The sequence below is a fragment of the Rousettus aegyptiacus genome, unplaced genomic scaffold, assembly GCF_014176215.1.
Source record: "Rousettus aegyptiacus isolate mRouAeg1 unplaced genomic scaffold, mRouAeg1.p scaffold_m13_p_6, whole genome shotgun sequence".
NCBI classification, from domain to species: domain Eukaryota; kingdom Metazoa; phylum Chordata; class Mammalia; order Chiroptera; family Pteropodidae; genus Rousettus; species Rousettus aegyptiacus.
Window position 1 is genome coordinate 36,831,029 of NW_023416309.1, and position 23,466 is coordinate 36,854,494.

The 23,466-nt window shown below is 38.2% G+C and overlaps 2 pseudogenes; both read right to left on the reverse strand.

Moving 5' to 3' along the window:
• Nucleotides 1-3,243: 3,243 nt before the first annotated feature.
• LOC107520382 lies at nucleotides 3,244-4,291 on the reverse strand (annotated as a pseudogene).
• A 14,109-nt stretch (nucleotides 4,292-18,400) lies between these two features.
• Nucleotides 18,401-18,519, reverse strand: LOC118604291 (annotated as a pseudogene).
• Between the last annotated feature and the right edge of the window lie 4,947 nt (nucleotides 18,520-23,466).

Sequence of the window (23,466 nt, forward strand, 5' to 3'; positions counted from 1 at the left end):
CAACCTTTCACAGGCTTAAGTGGATGGTGTGCTGGGTAATATGACACACAAGCATTCAAAAAATCTTTAAGGAAGAATCAAATTCTGAAAAGTGAGAGTGAGAATGGCTAAGAAATTCCTGAAAAAAAAATTCGAGTAGAGACAAGACATACTAGATGCTAAAAATTTCTATAACAATGTTCTAATCAAAAGAGTATGTTACTCTACCAAGAATAGATAACTAAACCAATACAAATTAAACTGGAAAACTTTCAGCTATATTCTCCTAGTCTAATAAGGTAGTTATTTTTAGTTCTTTATTTCATCTTCCACCTTTATTTGTATAACTCAAAAGTCAGCCTCTTGATTATCCCAAATTCATCAGCATTCCTAGAGATTTTTTTAGTAGGCAAAAACTTTTAATATATACACATTTTTAAATTACAGTTGGCATAAGATATTATATTAGTTTCAGGTGTACAACATAATTATTAGACATTTATATAACCTACAAAGTGATCAAACCAATAAATCTAGTGCCCATCCGATGCCATATATAGTTATTACAATACTATTAACTATATTTCCTATGCTGTACTTTACATTCCCATGACTATTTTGTAACTACCAAATCCCCTCCCCGCTTTATCTTCTCTCAATCGCCCTCAATCCTACAACCATCAAAATATTCTCTGTACCTATGAGCTTGTTTCTATTTTGTTTGTCCTGTTCTCTAGATTCCCCATATAGGTGAAATCATATGACATTTTTCTTTCTCTGTCTGACTTACTTCATTCAGTACAATATCCATGTTGTTGCAGATGGCAAGATTTCATTCTTTTAATGGCTAATATTCCATGTATGTGTGTGTGTATATATATATATATATATATATATATATATATATATATATATATACCACTTCTTTATCCATTCGTCCATTGATAGACACCCGGGTTGCCTCCATATCTCGACTATTGTAAATAATGCTGCAACAGACATGGATTCACATGTCCCTCCAAAGTAGTGTTTTGGGTTTCTTCGGATAAATATCCAGAAGTGGGATTACTGGATCCTTCTTTGTCTATTGTTATAGCCTTTGTTTTAAAGTCTATTTGTCTGTCATAAGTATTGCTACCCCAGCTTTTTTGTTTCCATTTTCATGAAATATATTTTTCCATCCCTTTACTTTCAGTGTGTGTCTTTTGATCCGCAGTGAGTTTCTTGTAGACAGCATATGTAAGGGTCTTGTTTTCTTATCCATTCAGCCACCACTATGTCTTTTGATTGGAGCATTTAATCCATTTACATTTAAAGTAATTGATGATAGATATGTAGCTATTTCCATTTTATTATTCATATTTCGATTTTTTTTCCTTTTTTCTTCTTAAAGAAGTCCCTCCAACATTTCCTGTAATACTGGTAGTGGTGATGAACTCCTTTAGCTTTATCTTGTCTGGGAAGTTTTTCATCTGTCCTTCAATTCTAAATGATAGGTAATCTTGGTTGTAGGTCCTTGCTTTTCACCACCTTGAATATTTCCTGTGGATCCCTTCTGGCCTGCAACATTTCTGTTAAGAAATCAGCTGACAGTCTTATAAGAGCTCCCTTGTAGGTAACTAATTGCTTTTCTCTTGCTGTTTTTAAGATTCTCTCTTTGTCCTTAGCTTTTGGTATTTAAATTATGATCTGTCTTAGTGTGGGCCTCTTCGGGTTCATTTTTTTGGGACTCTCTGTACTTCCTTGGCTTGTATGTCTATTTCCTTCGGCAGGTCAGTAAAGTTTTCCATCATTATTTCTTCAAATAGATCTTCAATTCTTTTCTCTCTCTCTTCTCCTTCTGGTACCCTTATGATGTGAATGTTGGTATACTTGATGTTTTCCTAGGAAATGGTGATGCTTCCCGTGGTAAGAATTTATACATTAAGCAGTAAGATTTGCTTTTCACTCTACATGATCCACTTCTGCAGGTGACACATCTGAAGCAGCACCACACTAAACCTCTGAAAGAATCCGTACAGCTAGATAAATAGAATTCTGGATAGAATCTAACAGGACTTTAACGACCGAAACAAACAAACAAACTCATAAGTTTGCACACAGCACCATACACACAAAATGAAAATGAGACAGAAGGAAAAGAGATAACAGACTGAATTGGGAGTTTTACATATGCAGCCACACAAACTGCTAAGCACAAAAATCATCTTTATTTGGTCTTCATCAAGGGCGGAATATGCACAAGTGATATTAAAAGAACACAAGGTGAAAGTGGGATAAAAAAAAAGATATTTACGGTTTCTTGGTCTATGAACTAATAGAAGAATGGTCTATAGTGTTTTTCTCCTTATGTCTCTGTGCCAAATGGATTCATGAAACACATAATTTGTAAGTAAAACTGAAGTGAAGATATTTGTTCCCCTTTCCCAGTACCTTCAGAAATGCCAAAAATACATACATTATTTACACACGACAAGAAATTTAGCTTGGAAATTAGACCTCTTCCCAATTCCTCATAATGGAGGATCTCCTCTTTTCAACCCCTCCTATAATATGCTGATTGCTACTTGTCTTACTTGGAAATAAAATAGAAGTCCTTCTTTGGCTTTAACAGCCAAAGAAGGGGAGGAAAACTGGCTGTACCTCAGAAACAGGCATAAGTGGGAGAAATAAAGGTGAATGTCTTCTGAGAAGGCTTTGCATCTACGCGCAACACTTTTCTACTGATAGCATCAAGAGATTAATTCAGAACAGGAGATAATTTATTGGTGAGGAAAGCTTTCTACCACAATTCTATGACTCACATGTTTGGGAGGGGACATGAAAATGAAGGGGAATTGGGCTTTAAAGAGAGTAATACAAAAGCAAAAACTTTCTCCTATTTAGATGGAACCTGAGACCTGGAGATGACCCCTGGGTGATACATAATATCTTCAGTAGGATGGCTTATCTGTGATGTGGCTCATGGTCATTATTCTAAGAAGCCATAGCCTCCTGAGAACTGTATGAACAGCAGTTCTCTGACTACTGGCTGGTCTCAGATGGTATTTAAAAAGCACATGCCATGCTCACCAGGCTGAAAAGGTATCATCCATCACCATGACTCTTGTGGGATCGCACAAGTCAACCAAAGATATTCAGTGGGGCTTGATGACTTGGACCACTGCAGCCTGCACTTGGAATGTGTTGTAAGCAGCATTACCAAAACAGTGGTTAAACTTAACTATCTGGGTCAAGAGGAGGTAAGCCAACCAGCATAAGATATTAATGGAGCAGGGCAACCAGAATTTCCACATAGTGATGAGGAAGAAGCATGACTGGGCATGCAGCACCTCTCATACCAGTTCTCACCAATCTGGTTAGTAAGTATAATGACATCACCCTCTTTAAAGCCCAATTCCCCCTCATTTTCAGGTTCAAAATCATACAGAGCTTGGCAACAGGGTTGATCCATTGGGGCACCTGAAGGTTTGGGAGTACCGGTGTTGGGGAGGCCACCATTGGGTTGAATACTATCTCCAGCTGGAAACTCCAGGCTTTAGGCTATTTAGGCTGATATTCCTTTCTAGACTAAGGTGAGGCTTATTCTTTCTTCCAGTCCAAGTCTGCTGCAGGATCTGGACTGCCTGCTTATGGTACTCTAGCTGGGCTTGAACAAGAGCAGAGAGCTGGCTCATGTGCTCAATCAATATCCATCTCCAAGAGATTGAACATGCTTGACTCCGTAATTTCTTTAGATTCAGCAAATTTCTCCAGAGCTTGACAGAGTTCTTCGACTGGAATCTTGCCTTGTTGTTTCTTCTTCTAATTCAAGTCCAAGTATTGACTCACCGACTTCTTTAGATGATCCTGAATTTCCCTCGGATCCTTGTCATGAAGATCCTGAAGAGGTCAACAAAGTTCTACCTCACTTCCATATCCAAGAGTCTTTCACTTCTGAGAGCTCCTGCATGGCCTCTCCCACCTTGCCAAGTACTGGGCCAAAGCTGCAATCATCTCCAAACTCTCTTCCAAACCTGAGCATGGCCTCTGTGAGCAGCGCTTCATCCTGAGAATTGCCTGGCTCTTTCTCCTGGCCATGGATTTTTGACATGGTGCTGATCGTGCTCAGTTTAGATCTGGAAGCAGGATTTGGTTTAAGGTATCCAATTGTTTTAGTTGTTATTTCCATCACAGCCTTGCTGGTGACATCCACTTTCCTCTTTATTTCCTTGAAGTCATCACCTAGCTTGATTCTCTCAGCTCCTCTAACTTTCTCACTCATTTTCTGAGTGGCTTTATGTAGTTGTTTCTTGAGCCCGGCCACTGACATGGTGCAGAAAGACAAGTGAATGGGATGGCTGCAAGTGCAGGAAGGAAGCAACAGCAGAGAGGGGCAGGAGGGCCAAGCTGGATGGCACATTCACACATTCACAGGGTCATTACTTGTCATGTTGCTGCTGGGCTGTTGGATTCTTCTTCCTTGTTGCTGTTCTGATAGTGTGTTTTCTGTTACCTTATCCTCTAAATTGCTGATTCAGTCGTCTGTTCCATCAACTCTACTATTGATTCCCTCTAAAGTATTCTTTGTTTCAGTTATTATATTCTTCATTTCTGAATGGTTCTTTTTATTTCCTATTTCCATTTTTATGTTTTCTATCTCTTTGTTCAAGTTCTCACTGAATTCATCTACACTTCCCCTAAGTTCATTGAGCATCCTTAAAACCAGTTTTTGAATGCTGCATCTAGTAGATTGCTTGTCTTCATTTTGTTTAGTTCTTTTTCTGGAGCAGTGTTTCTATTCTTTCACTTGGAACATGTTTCTTTGTCTCCCCATTTTGACGTCCTCCCTGTATCTATTTCTATGTATTACATAGGGCTATCATGTCTCCTGGCCTTAGTAGAGTGGCATTATGGAATAAGTGCCCTGTGGGGCCCTATGGTATAGTTCCCCTGGTCACCTCAGCCAAGTGCTCCAGGTGTGTCCCTTGTATGGGTTATATGTACCCTCCTGTTGTAGTTGAGCCTTGGTTGCTGTCTGCACATCAGTGGGAGGACTGACCTTTAGACTGATTGGTTATGAAGACTGGCCAGTGAGGGACTAACCTTATGGATTCACTTTAGCAGGGCTCTGGGGTCTGCCCAGTCTGCCGTTTGAGTGTGTTGCAGCCCTGTGTGGTGTTCCAGCTTGGTCTGAAGCTGGCCACTGGACATGCTGGCCTGGGGCTTCCTGGGAGGGGTTCCACCACAAGTCAATTTCAGCCACTGCCTGTGCCCTGCCCAGGGCTACCTGACAAGAGTCGCCAATCTGCAGATGTCTTCCATGTGTGCTAAGCTTAGAAGTATCTTGAGAGGCTAAACCACTAACTGAGGCCAGCTGCTGCTAGTGCCAGGCTTAGGGCTGCTCAGCAAGAGGTACGGGGCATACCAAGGCCAGATGTGGTTTATTTGGGTTTTGCGAACCTTTCAGAGATTTTAGGGAAGTCCATAGCATGAGTCAAGACAGGCCATTTGTATGGAAAAGCCACCAGAAACAATTGTAGACCCCCAATTTGGGTGAGACAGGACCTCAGGGAATCACCTCGGTGAGGCAAACTGTGTTAGCCAGGTTGATGGAGACTCAGATACAGTAGCCACCTGTGTTTACATGCTGGTATGGGGGAGGGCTGAAAAAAAGAACAATGGCTTCTGCCAGCACTTCTGTCTGGGAGAAAGCTGCCCCTGTAGCCGTGGCCCTGAAGCCAGGCAATTCAGTTCTTCCCCTAGGTTTCTGGTAACTTTCAAGCCAATGCCCCAGCACTTAAGCTTAGAGAGAGTGTGTCTGTCAGCAAGTAAGTCCACATGTGAGCCCTTAAGAGAAATGGCTGCAATTCAAGCCACCCTCCATTTCTCTCAGCCACAGTCTTCACTGATATTTACAACCAAATGTTCTTGGCACTGAAGCTCTGGGCTGGGGAGCCCAGGGTAGGGCTGGGACCCCCCATTTTCCCCGGGGGACCTCTGCAGTGGAGATATACCTCCCATTCTCATCAGCCACACATGGGTAGGGCAGGGACCCTCGCTCCTCAGGTAGGACCTCCACAACCATCACACAGGGGTGTGGGGCCAGGCTGTTCCAGTTTCTGCCCCTCCTATCAGTCTCATGTGGCTTCTACATTTCCTTAGTTATAGGACTTTTGTTCAGTTAGACTTCAGGTGATTCTCAGTGATGGTTGTTTTGTAGTTTAGTTGTAATTCTGATGTGGTCATGAGAGGAGGCAAGCATAGCATTTACCTACTCTGCCATCTTGACAAGACCATCAGATTCAGTTATTCATTAATATGATTAATATGGTTAAATATACTTCATATGATTAATATTCTTAACACGGTTAAAGATCTAAAAGACAATACTCACAATTTTGGCTGAACACTGTAAACTGTAAAGAAAGAATCAATGGAAAATCTATATCACAAAAGTGTAACAACTATCACAATGAGACCATTTTACTTACACCCCTTAGGATGGCTATTACCAAAAAACAAAAAAACAAAAAACAAAAAATAACAAGTGTCGGAAAAGATGTGGAGAAATTGGAAACTTTGTACATTGCTAGTGGGAATATAAAATGGTGTGACCACTGTGGTGATTTCTCGGAAAATTTAACAGAATTTCCATATGATCCATCAATTCTACTTCTGGGTACATACACAAATGAATCAAAAGCACAGGCCCAAGCAGATACTTGTGCACCAGTGTTAATAACAGTATTATTCATAATAGCCAAAGAGTATAAACAACTCAAGAGTCCATTGACAGATGAGTAGATAAATAAAATGTTATATATACCTATAATGGTATTTTATTCAGCTTTAAAAAGGAAGGAAATTCTGACACATGCCTCAATATGGATGAAACAAAGACATTATGCTAAATGAAATAAACCAGATACAAAAGGACAAATACTGCATGATTTTACTTATATGAGGGACCTAGAGTAGTAAAATTTGTAGAGACAGGAAGTATGGCATGGTCATGTTTCGAGAGCAAGGGAGCAGAATGGGGAGTAGTGCTTAATGGGTACAACGTTTCAGTTGAGGAAGATGAAATATTCTGGAAATGGATGATGGTGATGGTTGCACAACAGTGTGAATGTAGTTAATATCACTGAACTGTACACTTAAAATAGTTAAAATGGTAAAATTTGTTATGTATATTTTACCACAATAAAAAAGTATAATACAAATTCTAAACTCAATGGATAGGTTTTACAGTTTATTAGACACAGCTGAGTCAACCAGTGAGTAGAGGATGGGTCAGAAGAAAATTTCCAGAATGAATCATAGAGAAACAGAAGTTATCCCTGACATATCATCCCAGAATAATATAGAATTCGTGCTCTAGTCTCTAGCACTGGTTTTACTAGGGGTGTTCTGGGGCTTCCCCTTTTATTGAAGAATTTAGGCTTAACATGAGGTAGATTAAGTGCTCACCCAGAGGAAAAGGGATGCCAACTTTGAGATAGGCACCTGTGTGCATGGTTTCACTTAATTACCCCAACAATCCTAGGAGATAGGAGCTGTAAAATCCCCCATTTTACATGATAGATACTCAAGATAAGTGGCTTTCCAAAGGCCACACATGCAAAAGCTAAGGTTCAACACCGGTAAATCCAACTCTGAGCCTCTGCTCTCTCTACTACACAAGCCTGCTCCTCAAATGTTTATTCACTCATTCATTCAATAAATGATTCTTGTACACTTTTTTTTTTTTAATGTAAGACTGTTCTAGGAGTTATTGGTACAGTGGTGAACAAAGCAGATATGGTACCTACCCTCAAGCGGCTTGCATGCTAGGGATGGAAGATATACAATGAACAAATAATCAAAAGATAAGGTGGAAAAGATTGATAGGGGAATGTGAATGCTATTTCATATGGAGTGATCAGGAAATACATCCTTGATAGGGTGACATTTGAGCAGAAAATTTGAAGGAAATGAGGGCATAAATATGTGGATTTTTTTCAGGGAAAGCTTTTGGAAACAAAGGAGTAATAAAAGCAAGACTCTAAAGAGGTAGCTTGCTTGAAATGTTTGAGAAATTGGGGAGGAGAGCATGGTTAAGCGTGAGAGAGGGAGTAGAAATTGATGGAAATAAATTCAGAGGTGTGGTAGACAGGACAGAGAAACAGATTCCATAAGGTCTTCTAGACCATATGTATTGGTTTCCTCTTGCTGCTGTAACAAACAAAAAACCCCACAAACCTAGTGGCTCAAGACAAAAACTTACTGTCTCATAATTCTGGAGGTCAGAAGTCTGAAATGGGTTTTACTAGGCTAAAATCAAGGTGTTAGCAGGGCTGCATTCCTCCTGGAGGCTTTAGGGGAGAATTTATTTCATTTTCCAGCTACTAGAGGTTGTCCGTATCTCCTGACCCATGACCACTTCCTCTGTCTTCAAAGCCAGCATCATGACATCTTTAAATCTCTCAGTTTCTCTCCCTCAGTTTCTCTCTCTCTCACACCCTTTTCTTTCCCTCCCTCCTTCCCTCTCTCATTACTGCTTCTATTGTGACATTTCTTTCTCTGACTCTCCCACCTCCTTCTATATCTTGGAAAGACAGTTGTGATTACATCGGGCCCACCAGACAATCTAGGATCATTTCCCTATTTCAAGATCCCTAACTTAATCACATCTGCAAAGTCTCTTTCACCATGTAAATAACATATTCACAGGTTCTGGAGATTAGGATATGGACATCTTTGGAAGGCTATTATTCTGTCTGCCACGACATGGAAAAACTTTAGATTTTACTCTGAGTAGAAAGTTATTGGAGGGTTCTGAGAGAAGTACTGCATATAATTTTATTTACTTTGAAAATTTTCAAAGGAGTAGTCATTACAAATACCAGATACACTGTTAGTATACTGAGTGAATCTAGAAGACTGGTGAATTTATCACTAGTTCCCACTTAATGACCAGTCCTCTCTCCATGATTCAATGTGCAGACTTCAGAAGCACAGTGAACAGGGGATGGGGAAAGAAAACAACAAAGCAATTCCCTCTAGTGCCTCCCCTTCTCCCCGACCTAGTTTGCTGTCAATATGTTTTGATTTTAATATATGTCTCACTGTCCACAGAAAAAAAAACAAAACCAGAACAAAACCTTCATGAAGCAAAGAGAAATGAAGAAACTGAACTGTGACATTTCTGCAACAGAAGTGGAAACTAAATAGGTTTCTTTTGTTTGTGAGCTAGTACTGCTTAAAAACATACTTTCCAAAGTTTTTCAGCAAAAGGAAGAATGAAAGAGAATGTTTAATGTAAACACTGTATATATAAACAGGTTTATATAAGAGCGTTTGGATTTGCTCTGTGACATTGGGTATAGGAAATCTCACATTTATTTTTTAATCAAATTAAACCAGTTCACTCCTCAGTCTTTCCCATGGTTGATAGAAACTCACCCTCCATTATTTTAGGAGGTCTCTATAGCCCCCCACACAAGAGTCCAGAGGGCTTATAGGCGCCACCAAAAACACTCCCCTACCTGCATTATGGCTTCTAGTCCAGACAACTGTGATCTAGTCAAGAATGGGCCACTTCATTGGTGATGTCTATTCACTCTCGGCTAAACTTACTATGGTTCCCTAAGCTGGGGTGCTCAGGCCGCCACACTGCTACCATATCAGTTATCTATTGCTGCAGATCAAACTACACTAACAAGTAAGGGCTTAGAAGAAGGCCAGGAATCTGGGCAGAGAAAAATTCACCTTGATTCTGTCCACATGGCCTCTCTCTCTAGCAGGATGGCCTAGACCTCTTTACAGGCTGGCTGGGATCTCCAAGCAGAAGCAGAAGCTACGAGGCCTCTTCAGGCCTATGCTCAGAAGTTCCTTCCATGCACGCTATTGGTCAAGGCAAATCGTAAGCCCAACCTAGATTCACAGGTCAGGGAAAGAGACTCTACTTCTTGAAGGAAAGAGTAGCAAAGTCAACTGCCAGAGGTTGTGGCCAGACTGAGAGTGATCCATTGGGGACTACTTTTAACATTACACTACAGCCCCCGTCCCAAGATCCAGAGTTGTTCCTCTAAACCACCAGGGTCTGGGAATTCCCTTAAAGAGGGCCTTTATCTCCTCCAACCTCTGCAAGGATCCAACTTAACTCTGTGGACCTGCCAAGCCCTGCCAAAGACCTAGCTGAGGCGAGAGTCCACACACACACACACACACACCCTCTTAACAGCCTCTCCAACCTTGAAATGGGCCCTGAATAGGAGAATGGAAAGTCTCTTTCACCAAAAGGAAAGGGAAAGAGAGGAAGGCTCATAAAAAGAGGCTACAGGACTTCAACGCCACCATGAGGGGCCACATCTCTGCGAGGCTCGGCATGGTATTGGTCACCGGGACCACCTCGCCTGTCTCTGGGTGCCCAGAGTCAGTTGTAATGCTAATGCTGGAAAGCAACGTGAAGTGAGATGACAGTCTCCACAGGTCCTAGACTTCAGTCTGACTCCCTTCAGTGGGTTTCTGTGAGAGACAAGCTGCTTGTTCAAGAAGTAGCTGGACTTGAAGTGAATTTGTCTTGCACATGTAAAGTGCCTTTTCCTTACCCAAAAGGGTTTCACTGCTCTTTTGAAGATGAAGTGTTCAATGAAACTTGTAGGTTGGTGATAAGAAGCCTGCCGCAAACTGTGATTGGACACAAATTCTCCAGTTTCTTCCTCAAATGTTGGTCCTCTCACCAATATTTGCAGTCCTTTGATGTTAGACCTGGATAATTAATTAAAAAATAAAAAAATAAAAAAAAAAGCAAGGAGCCATTTCTCACAGGCTGACCAGAGGAACTGGCTGGAATCAGGATGGGGAGCTTAGTGTTTCTGCACTGGCCATGAGATTGTGAGCTAGCTAGCAGGCATCGCCTAACTCTTGCTTACCGGTAGGATGGGAGAAATACATTGAGAATCAGCTCAGACAACGTCTGATGCCACTTAAACTGTACCTCTGGCCTTCTGAGTTGGCTATGGTTCCACTTTCTGGAGGGTAAGCATCCCAGACCTTGGAGGACCAGGAATCAGCAGCAGAATACAGCTACACTTGATCAGGTTAACAGAATTCCAAGGAAGAACACTAAAGAGAGGCAAATGGATTTACCCCAGTGTTTAGACATTTGAATCAGTGAAATCGAATGCAAAAATAACTGTTAAAATTAGCAGAGGGAGTAAAAGAGGTGACAGAACTTACATTTTTACCATTATTTATAACTAACATATTTTAAAACTATGTACCAGATATGTGCTAAAAGCACATAAGGCTATCTTTGTGGATCATTAATAGAATCCTTACGCAACATTATGAACTTAAAAAATTGTAACTATGTGAGGTGATGGATGTGTTAACTAACCTTATTGTGGTAATCATTTTGCAATATATACATATAAAAAAATCACTAGGTAGTACACCTTAAACATACACAATGCTTTTTATCAACTAAGTCTCAATAATGCCAGGAAAAAGAAGGAACTTCTGCTTCTAGTTATTACAGTTTATACCAGACTGCTAAAGAACAAAATTCGACTGAGTAAATTCGAAGATCTAATTGGCTATATAAGTGATTCATGAATCAGACAGCAATCCATCTACCGACTAGAAGAGCACTCTGCGAGGACTGTGCAAAATAGAAGGTTTTGTAGAGGGTGTGGCAGGGGAGTTATTAGCAAAAGAAAAAAAAGATTTATTTTTAGGCCAGGTGCTCTACTTTGGGGGGAAAGAGAATGGTGGGAGTTTTTTATACACATTACCTCACTAGTATAGCTCAAGAAATTCTAAACTGATTGGTTTAAAATTCCACTCCTGGGAGAGGCTGAAACTGCTACTAGGTTAATTTTAAAGTTTTGGTTCGGTGATGTGGTTTAGCAAAAGTGACTGCATTTTGGCCTGTTGTTTCCTTTTTTTTTTTTTTTTTTAAACAAGACTAAATGTCACACCGAGAATAACAATAAACATCAGAATGACAACAACGACAACAACAAAAATGCGAACTGAGCGCTATTATGAAGTTCATTTTGTAGTTGATAAAATAACATTCAGAGAGATCAAGTGATTTGCCCAAGATCATGCAGCTGGCAGGCGGTAGGACCAGGATTCCAACCTAGGCAGCATGGAACCCAGAACCTGCTTGCTCACTTTCTGCTGTGCCCAGCTGCTTCTTAAAAAGGCATTGTTGGTGTTAGACCACCCAAGGTCTTTCTTTAAAAGGACAGTCTTTTATTCTAATATTATGTCTTTTATACTTTTTTATTTATTGTTGTTAAAGGTCCTTTTTAAAAGTAACGATCATGATATTAAAGGTTATTTTCCATTTAATCCTTACTTAATAAACTTGAAATGACGAAATTTACAAGTTTTCCAATTTTAAAAAATGTGTTTCCTTTAATTTAGTGTTCTGTGAAACCCCAAAGTCTGAGAATCAGTGACCTAGAATTTAGAATGCAAAGAATGCAGAGAATACGAAAACAAATTTAGGACTTCACATACTCAAGTGTCAGAGTCTAAGAAGGGAGTGCCCCAGTGGAAAGTACAGGCCTCGGTAATGGTCTCACTTCCATTCTTCTGAGCTCATCTTGAATGTGAAGAGGAGGAGAAAGCAGACTCATACACCCAGTGTTTACTATATATCCAGTTTTAAAGAATCCTGGTGGACAATTGAAAGTTTAAGCTATGGTAGTCCACCCTTGTTTGTGAGTTCAGACCAGGTCTCAGTAGAGAGAAACCACTGGGGCAGATGTTGAAAACCTGGCTCCTTCCATCCAAACCAAACAGATGATTCCAGATGGAATTTTGTTATCCAGTATGGTTTACTCCATTTGGTTAATAAATAAATGATAACCCAGGTAACAGAAAACAGGTGAAAAGGGCATCACTGAACTTGAAAATTTGGGCTTAGCTTTAATTCACATGGAGACTATCTTATTTGTCTTAACGCTGTGGCCACTGAGTACAAGTTTATTGTGCAAATTTGAAAAAATAAAACCACAAGCCTCCTAAGTGTAAGGACTGTGGAGGTTTTTCAAATTGTTCAAGTTCCTATGAATAGGATACTACTTTGTAAATTACCACTTTGATTGCCCAAAATGCAGTCCGCTGTACTAAAGTCAAAGTAATATCCCAAATGCCTGCATAATTTGATAGCAAAATTCTATGCCAAGTGTTTCCAATAACTCATAACCCACTCTATAGGTAGAATTTAAAAGCAATTCGATCTTCTTGCAAACTATAAAATATTTCTGGAAATATTTCCAGAAAAGGGTGTCAGTTGAAAGCTTTTTATAAAAATAGTCACAGGGATGTAAAGTACAACATAGGAAATATAGGCGATAATAATGTAATAACTATGTATGGTGTCATGTGGGTATTAGACTTATCAGATAATCACTTCTTAAGGTATATAATTGTCTAATCACTGTTACATACCTGAAACTAATATAATATTGTATATCAACTGTAATTGGGAAATAAATTAATTTTTTAATAACCAAAAAAAGAGAAAAAAACGTGATTTAATTTACCACTAACTAGTAAGTTGATAATTGATGTATACAATTTAACAGTATATATTATAGCAGTGGTTCTCCAACTTTAACCTTTATCAGAATCACTTGGGAAGACCATTTAATCAAAAACTGATGGGCCCTATCCTCAGACTTTTGGATTCCATAGGTCTAGGAGGGTATATGATAATTTCCATTTTTAACAAGTTCTTCGTTGGTACTGAGACTGCTGGGGAAACACACGTTGACTGTGTTATAGGGATGTGGAAACAGTAGCTATTAGGCTAACTATACAATGGATGATTTCTGCTTTATCAAAATTTATCTCTGGCCTACAAAATAAACCAAAGTTATCAATAGGGTTTTTCTTTGAGGCTAGTGGTTGTCAAGGGTGCTAGGGGTGGGGGAATATTCCAACCGAAGTTAAGAGGATGTTGATGTCATATTTAGAAACATAGAACCACCAGTTTATGAATGTGGTGGGTATTACAGGCATTAAAATCTCACCTCATTCTAGCATCTGTGCCATGACTTCCCTGCAAACTTAAAAAAATGAAAAAAAAAATTATCTTCATTCTGATTGAATCTCTCAAGGCTCAAGATATGAACTAGATCATCTGGTGATGAAACTTATTAAAAACTTTACATGTTATTTTGGCATCAAGTATATACTGTCTTTGATCCTCAAACTAATCCTAGGAAGTAGACCCCATTATCCTTGTTATACAGATGAGGAAATTGAGTCACAAAAAAGAGAGATGACTGGCTGAATATTACAGCTAACAAGCAGCAATGCCAGTGCTCAAATATGGGCTTTCGAGGACCAAGTACTAAAAGTTTAAGCTGTTCACAAATGTAAATTTCCAGAAATAGTGAAGTCAAGAGGAAAGTTTGTTATCCTTGTTAATGCTGTTTCTTAAACATACTAGAAATAGTTAGTAATGTTTAAATACATTTAATGCTTGCTTTTAGAAGGAGATAGTATAAAAATAGAAAGATAGCACTTAAAAATAACTTTACTTAAAGGACACAATTTGATAAGTTTCGACATACAGATACACCTGTGAAATCTTCATCATATTCACGATAATGAACAAGTTCATCACCCCTAAGAGCTTCTTTGTGCTCCTTTGTAATCCCTCCCTTGCATTCCTCCATGTGATCCCCAGGCAACCACTGATCTGCTTTCTCGCATTATACATTAGTTTGCATTTCCTACAATTTTATATAAATGAAATCATACAGTATGTACTCTTTCTATCTAGATTATTTCACTCAGCATAATTATTTTGAGATTCATCCATGTTGGAGTATATATTAATTGTTCATTCTTTTTTATTGTTGAGTAGTATTCCATTGAATGGATGTGCAGCAGTTTGTCTATTTACCTATTTATAGACATTTGAGTTGTTTCCAAATCTTGGCTGTTTCAAACAAAGCTATATTGACGATCATGTACAAGTCTTTGTAAGGACATGGGCTCTCATTCAATTGGGTAAATCTAGTGACTACTAACAGTATAAGGGAGTTCTAGTTGCTCTATATCCTTATCAACACTTGGTCTGGTCATTCTTTTTAATTTTGGTCATTCTAATGGGAGTATAGTAGTATCTTATTGTGATTATAATTTGCATTTCCCTAATGACTAATGATCTTGCTCGTTTTTTCATGTTTAATTTGTCATCTATACCTCTTCTTTGGTGAAGTGCCTTTCATTCTTTTTAAAAATTGATTTTTTCTTTTGTTAAGTCTTAACAGTTCTTTATTCAGGCACAAGTCCTTTATCAGATATTTCATTTAAAAGAGTTTCCTCTTAATCTGTGGCTTATATTTTCATTCTCTTAACTAATTCTTAGTAAGAGCAGAGGTTTTACATTTTGATAAAGTTCAGTTTGTCAACTTGTTCTTTTATGGCTTGTGCTTTTGGTGCCAAGTCTAATAAATCTTTGTCTAACTCCAAGGTCACAAATACTTCTTTTTATGTTTTCTTCTACAAATCTAATAGCTATAGATTTTATAATTTGGTCTACGATATATTTTGAGTTCATCTTTTTATATGGTGTAAAATGTTTGAAGTTCATTTTTTTTCATGTAGATATCCAAGTTGTCTCAGCATTTTTGTTAAAAAGATTATGCTTTTACCAGTGAATTGATTTTGTACCTTTGTGAAAAATCAATTGTCTATATATGTGGAAGTCTATTTCTGGACTCTCTATCTTGTTAATTCATTTATTTGTCTAGTTTTAAGTCAATGTCACAATGTCTTTATTACCGTAATTTTACAATAAGTCTTCAAATCAAATATGTTACTAGAATCATATTGCGTAAAATTTAACAATACATGTCAAGGCCAATGAAATATAAACTCTTCTTCTTCCCCAATTCTGGACATTTTGGGCACTATATTTTTAAAAAATAATGTTAAAGAAAGAGAGCTTTATTTTTAAATATGTAATTATTTTTCCCCAGTTAAACTAATAATCATGATGATAATAATAATAAAGATAATTCAAAGGTAATAAAAATTCAAACTCCTCTTCCCTCATGCCACATATTCCTAGAGATTTAATTTCAGAAAATATATGATAAAAAGAGATCTTTGTTTAAAAATGTTAAAACAAATTTCAACCAGTACAAAGTGAAAATGTCTTAAATGTTCAACATTAGAGAAATGATTATCAATTATATCATCTATACATGATAGAATTATAGTTTTTAAAGATAAGAGTCATGATGAGAAAACTACTTATGAAAAAATATCAAATGAAAAAGAGTGGAACACAAATTTATAAGTAGGTACATTTGATGAAATAACATCAAACGAAAGCGGAACACAAATTTGTATGTACATAAACTGTGATTGTAACTGTGAGAACCATGCATATGGAGCAGGGAGAAAAAATGATTCCTTTAAAGAGCTTGAGGCAGGAATTCTCATAAAGTACACTACCTTTGTTTTGCCAAATACAGTCGTCCAGCGCTTATCCAAGGGGACTACGTTCCAAGACCCCCAGTGGATGCCTGAAACTGCAGATAGTACTGATCCCTCTATATACAATGTTTTTTCCTATATATACATGCCTATGATAAAGTTTAATTTATAAATTAGGCACAGTAAGAGAGTAATAATAATAAATAATAGTAAAATAGAACAATAATAACAATATACTGTAACAAAAATTATATGAATGTGGTCTCGGTCTCTCTCTCTCTCTCTCCTTCTCTTTCATAACTGATCTGGTAACCCAGACAGCTACTAAGTGACTAGCAGGCAAGTATTGTATACAGTTGGATATGGTGGACAAAGGAATGATTCCTATCTTCAGCAGGGTGGAGTGAAATGGGGAGATTTCATCACATTACTCAGGATGGCATGCAATTTAAAATTTATGAATTATTTATTTCTGAAATTTTTCATTTAATATTTTTGGACCAAGGTTGACTATAGTAACTGAAACTTCAGAAAGAAGGGGACTGTACTTTAATAGACCCTCATGGTTGTACCAATCTAGAGGTTATGGCTAGCCTGGGATAGTGAGATAAGTAATACAGCATTGCTCTTGAAAATAAAGAAAAGTGGATTTTTAATTTCCTGGGGCTGGTGAAGGGGGGAGACAGAGAAATGGGGAGAAGCTGGTGAAGCTGAACAGTGAGAACAAAGAAAGAAAGGTAAGCAAAAACACAGGAGGCTGAAGACTTCAGGAAAAGAAATGACCCATAAAAACCATAAGGGAGAAGTACTAGAGGGAGCTAGAGAATAGAAAAAAAAAGTGTGCCCAGAAAACTGGCAAAATTGGGATTTCCAGGAGATTGACTTTGTGTTATACAGACTATAAGATGAAATAAAGAACTGAAAATAGCTGTTATATGAGTGAAACATGACTGAAGAAAGTTTTCAAATTCAATTTGTATCGATTTATTTATCCATTCCTGGGACAATACCATATACCCTTTTGATTAGAACAACTTTACAGAAATGTTTAACATGTAGTATATCTCTACTCACAATTATTTTTTTTCATGAATTTCTTGGCCATTTTCTGATTTCTCAGACTTGGTTTATTATGTACAGACTTCTGAATGATTTAATCTAGTTCCCCTAAATATATTCCCCCAAATCAATGAATAAATGGTACAGCACCATGAGAAAAAAATCTAAGTAAATATTCTAAACTTAGTGACAAAGTTGATATACAATTTGGCATTCAGTAGAGAAAGTATGATTTATGTGGATAGCATAATTGGTTCTTTGTCTGAAAGAAAACAAAGCTAGATTCCTTACTTTATGCTCTGTAAAAAAATGAATTCCAAATGTACCAATGATGCAAAGGCTGGGGGTGTGGACAACCATTAGAAGAAAATTCAAGAGACTATTTGTAGAACCTTGGAGTGAAAGGAGAACTTTTAATAAGGCAGAAAAACCAAAAAACATAAAAATATTTATGACTATTTAAATTAAAATCTTAAATGGAAAAATAAACTATAGAAAAAGAATAAACACTCAGGAATATAAAACACTGCTTAAAGAAATTAAATCTCTAAATAAATGAAAAGGCATCTCATGTTCATGGATCAGAACATTTAGTATTGTGAAGATGGCAACAATCTACAAATCGATCTGCAAATCCAGCACAATCCCTATCCATGTCCCAATGGGCTTTGCAAATATTGATAAGCTGATTCCAGAATCCATATGAAATTTCAAAAGACCCCTTTCCCCCCCCAATTTTGAAATAAAAAAGAACAAATTGGGATGATTCATACTACCAATGTTTCAAATGTTTCAAAATTTACATGGCACATTAATGCTGCCATAATTGTTTTATTTATTTATTTTAGGTGAGGCAACCCTTGGTAGACCTCACAGATTGCAAGAACCTCTTGCAGGTTTATAATCCCTTATTTTTTTATGCCTATAGCACCTGGTCTTCCTGGGTGGTCTCCCATCCAAGTACTAACCAAGCCCAACCCTGCTTAGCTTCTGAGATCAGACGGGATCTGTCTTGTTCAGGGTGGCATGGCCATAGACAATGCTGCTATAATTGAAAGGAGCTTTTCACATATGACCTTTATTATGTCGAAGTACTTAATTTCCATTCCCAGTTTGTTGAGAGTTATCATGAAAGTATGCCAAATTTTGTCAAATGCTTTTCCTGCACCTGAGATAAAGATGTGGTTTTTGTCTTTTGTACTATTAATGTGTATCTCACTCATTGATTTTCATGTTGAATCATCCTTGCATCTCAGGGATAAATACCACTTGATCATGGTGTGTGACGCTTTTAATATGTTGTTGACCACCCTGACCATGCTCAATCATGTTAGATCTTGGAAACTATGCAGGGTTGGGCCTGGTTAGTATTTAGATAGGAGACCACCTAGGAATACCAGGTGTTGTAGACATTAAATAAATAAATAAATAATGAATGAATGAATGAATGAACACAGTAAGTAAGTAAGTGTTGTTGAATTCAGTTTACCGGTATTTTGTCGAGGATTTTTATATATGTATTCCTCAGGGGTATTGGCCTATAGTTTTCTTGCTGTGTCTTTGGTATTAGGGTAATTCTGGCTTCATAAAATGAGTTTAGAAGAATCCTCTCCTGTTCTATTTTTTAGAAGAGTTTAAAAAGTATTGGAATTAATTTTTCTTTAAATATTTCGCAGAATTCGCCAATGAAGGTGTCTGATACTGGGCTTTTCTTTGTTAGAAGGATTTTGATTACTGATGCAATCTTTATACTAATTATAGACCTCTTGCTTCACACTGTAAACAATAAATTTCACAGAGATTAAAACATAAATACACAAAAAGAACCTTAAAATAGGAGGAAATAAAAGATAATGTGTTTAACCTCAGGATGGGATTGGCCCTTTTAAGAAAGTCTGAAAACTTAGAAGCCATAAAGGGAAAATTGATGAAGTCAACTACAGAAACATTTAAAATACCATAAAGCCAAAAGATAAATGAATATACTTGGAGAGCAATTTGCAAGATGTGACAAAGTGTAATACTACTAATATGTAAATAATTTTTTTGAATAAAAAAATATATATACAAGCTAATAGAAACAATGGGCAAAGGATAGGAACAAAAATTCATAGAAAGAGAACTATAAATAGACAATTAGCTTATGAACTGGTCATCCTCAGAGGTAGTACAAGAAATGCACACTTAAACAATGAGTTATCATTACCACCCATGAAATAGGCAAAAATGGAAAACATCACTCATATCTAATGCGGTTGAGTAATGGGCATTCCTGTTCAATCTAACAAAAGAAACATTTTAGGTAATCAATGAGTCAATTATACTTTCATACACCTTACTTCTTTTGCTTGAGTTACTGTATTTCCAAATGAATGGTATTTTATCACCAGCTGCAGAAAGTAACACCTGAGTGAGGTGTGAAACAACACTAATCAGAAGCTGTGGCATGTGGAAGTCGCTCACAGTGCCAGGTGACAGGAGTGATGCTCTTCCTCCCACTTCCCCAATATTCTGTAACGTGGTTTCCACAATTCAGGGAGAAACAAAAGCAGGAAAAAATTAACATTCTCTTGTTGTTTCCAAAGTGTACTCCTTGTTTTAGAATCTCATTATATAGTCCTTATGCAACTTCCTCTTCGGCCTAAGGAATCTTTTACCTGAGCCCTCTCCAACTAATTCTCCTTAGTGTGAATTAACTAAGAACAAAATTCTGATTTTAATAGAAAACCTTTATTTTCTTCTTTATTTGCAGGTAGAGAAAGAGGAAGTATCAGGGGAAGCTTTAGGAGGGGATTTTGATCCATATAAATAAACACAATCCAAAAAGGGAAACTCAAGGTTCACCTGGTTACCCTACTATTCAGAAGAGGAAACTGGAAGCTAAGAGGTAATATCTCAAAAAATAGAGAGGATGTAAATGGGTAGCAGTTGTCGCTGGCCTTTATTATAGGTTGCTCCGCAGGAGTTTTTATCTGCTTTTGGTCCAGGCCTCTCTCTGCTGTCACACCTTTTCAGAAGGAAGACCTTTCTGATACCAGGTTAACCACTAGGTGGCAATGTGCACTGCTGGGCTAGATCCCATGTAACAACCTGGACCCAGCTAAAAGCCTTCAGTTTCTAAGCGCATATCCTTTTCAGTCCCGCTGAATCATAATTCTCCTCCAAAATCCAGAAACTCAGACAATTTTAAGAGCCATCTCATTTTTATCAGAAAAGAAAAAATTGGGGGTTTTGAATTGGGAGGGCCTTCTACTTTAAATATTTTTTTATATTAGTCCCTTCCTAATTTGTTACTGTAAAACCCCTCCAGCCTTGAGGGCTTCTCAAGGAGCCCAGTGGCAGGTGAGCTATGAACTATGCAGCCAGGGGACAAGCATGTAGAGTATAAAGTGCATGGAAATTCTTTGTGTGACTCCAGAAAAAATGAAAATCTCCAAAACACCATGTCAATCATCTCAGCCCTTGCTGAACCTATTGCTAATGAACAATTTAGCAAAAGAGGAGGGAACTGCAGTTGGAAGAAGACTGTCCAAACATAAACCACTAGAGGGACGTCTTGGAGACTGTGAGAAACATTAAGTAGTCTGGTGGTGGGCCCTCACCCCTTCACCTTGAACCTCCTAGGCTCCAAGTACTGGGAATCCTATCATGTCCAGTGGATCAGCACCATCACCTCCCAGCCAGCTTCCACAGGTGAGGCATTGACAGTGTTGTCATTGACAATGGTCACATACTGAAAACAAGTCTACTTATCCGGGAAATGAAAACCAGAATAAGGAGCAAAGGACCCCAGGCACACCTGAGTTGCCAGATATAGAAACCACCCTGAGGAAGCCATCTTTTCACCAGGAGAATTAGCTCTAGGAGAGGAGGTTCTTTGGGCAGAAGGAAAGTCCCCAATATACCTTTCCTGATGCCACAGAGAGTATCACGTCCCACAGGCTGGCATACTCTCCCACGTCTCTGAAGTCACTGAATTCTCTGGCATATTCTTTGGGAGCCTGTTGTCCAACCTGTCTGAGAAAGTCCAGAATGTGAAGACACTGGAAGGTTCTGCTACCCCTCTACCTGCTACAGCAGAAGCTCAGCCTCACCTCAGGGCAACCTGGACCTCCAGCTAGATGTGGTCACCAATGATTTCTAGAAAGTAAGCTATTGACCTGGACAAAATGTCCATCCTTAACAGTTTTGAGGATGATTACATGGTTGACAACACAAAAAAAGCAGGACAGGTGACTACAATTGCTCTTCTGAGCCTAGCTTTCTCCATGCCAGTTTATCACTCAGAGACATCTGATGAGAGATCTTGAGCACAGGTGCCTGGCTCCAGTAGAAGTTACCTGAGCTGGCCTCAGGCTTTCACAGAGGAGATGTGAAAGCTATGGGCTGCCACCAATGAAGACGATGGTGAGGAATGTGTGAGAGAACCGCATCAAGTTCTGTAAATCTGGCACCTTGGTTTTTTAGTTGTGGCCCTTAGATATTGGCATCCCCTGAAAACTTGTTAGAAAGGCAAATTGTCAGGCCCTACCTAAGACCTCCTGAATGAGAAACTCTTGGGATTAGGGATCCCTACAAACTGTGTTTTAATAAACCTTTCAGGTGATTCTAATGCAAAAATTTTGAAATACCGCTCTACACCATACCATGATTAAAGGTCGCCTTGCCTCCATTCCAGGCACCGTTCTCGTGGCTATTTTTCTAACTTCAGCAAGCCACTGGGGGTGATGATTAAAAACATTCTCATTGTCTGCTTTTATACTTTCTTGTATATAGAATACCATGCTGGGCATCAGAAAGAACATACAATTAGTCACAGCCCTGTTGATCAAAATTGTTGTTGTTGGAAAACCCAACATATAATAGGTACTGAGGGAATACTTATTGTTAGCAATAAAATAAAACACTTATGTATACGGTGCTATATACATTGATTCTCATACACACAAAATTGAACAAAAGAAGCTAGATACAAAAGGTTATATACTCTATGACTTCATATCTGTAAATACCAAGAAAAGACAAAACCTATGAGGATAGAAGCCAGAAAAGTAGTTACCTTGGTAGGGTAATACTGACAGATGGGAGGAAATATTGATTGATAGAAGGGTGAAGGAGTGTCTGGGATGCTGGAACATGACCTGGGTGATGGTTACATGGGTGCATAGATATTTCATAAAGTCATCAGGTGCTATACTTTAAAAAGAAAAAGAAAAAGAAAGTCTTCCTACTTAGATGATAGAAAAACATGTTCCAAGGAGAGGGAATAAAGTCAGGTGTTAAATTATGGGCCTGTATAGAGTAGTAGCAAATCAATTTGTTGAGAGACGAGTATGCATGAAGAGAAATAAGCAGCAGACAAATATGGAAAGATCCTTAAGTGTACTAGAAGAGACTGAGACAAGAAAACCGAAACATAATAATTACACAAATAAAGGAATGCACAAAGGAGGAGACCTAACTCCTAACTCAGCGTAGCTGGATGTGGAGTGGGGAGAGTTAAGGAAGCTTCTAAAAGAAGTATCAGGATGTGAGTTAGGAATCTAATTCTCGAATTGTTTCATCTGCACAAATCCCCAGGAAATAACTGTGAAGCTGGAAACTGGATTTTAAGATCCATCGAGGAGCAAAGAAGGGGTTAACGAAGCAGAATAAAGCTGTCTGACCCAGGAGAAAAGGAACTATCTGGCATAGTGGAGTTTTGTGCACTAAAATTGCTATCCAAGAGTTTTTTTTTTTTTTTAAGGTGATTGCAAGGACCTTGTCAGCTTACAGATCCTTATTTTTTATTATTATTTTTTTACACCTACAGCACTTGGTCTTCCTAGGTGGTCTCCCATCCACGTTCTGACCAGGCCTGACCCTGCTTAGCTTCTGAAATCAGACCTACCAGTCATTTTGAATTGAAGCAATAGGAATCTAAAAGTTTGGAATCAGGTTTGAATTGCTCAGAATTTAAACTCTTACCAAAACCTATATATTTTT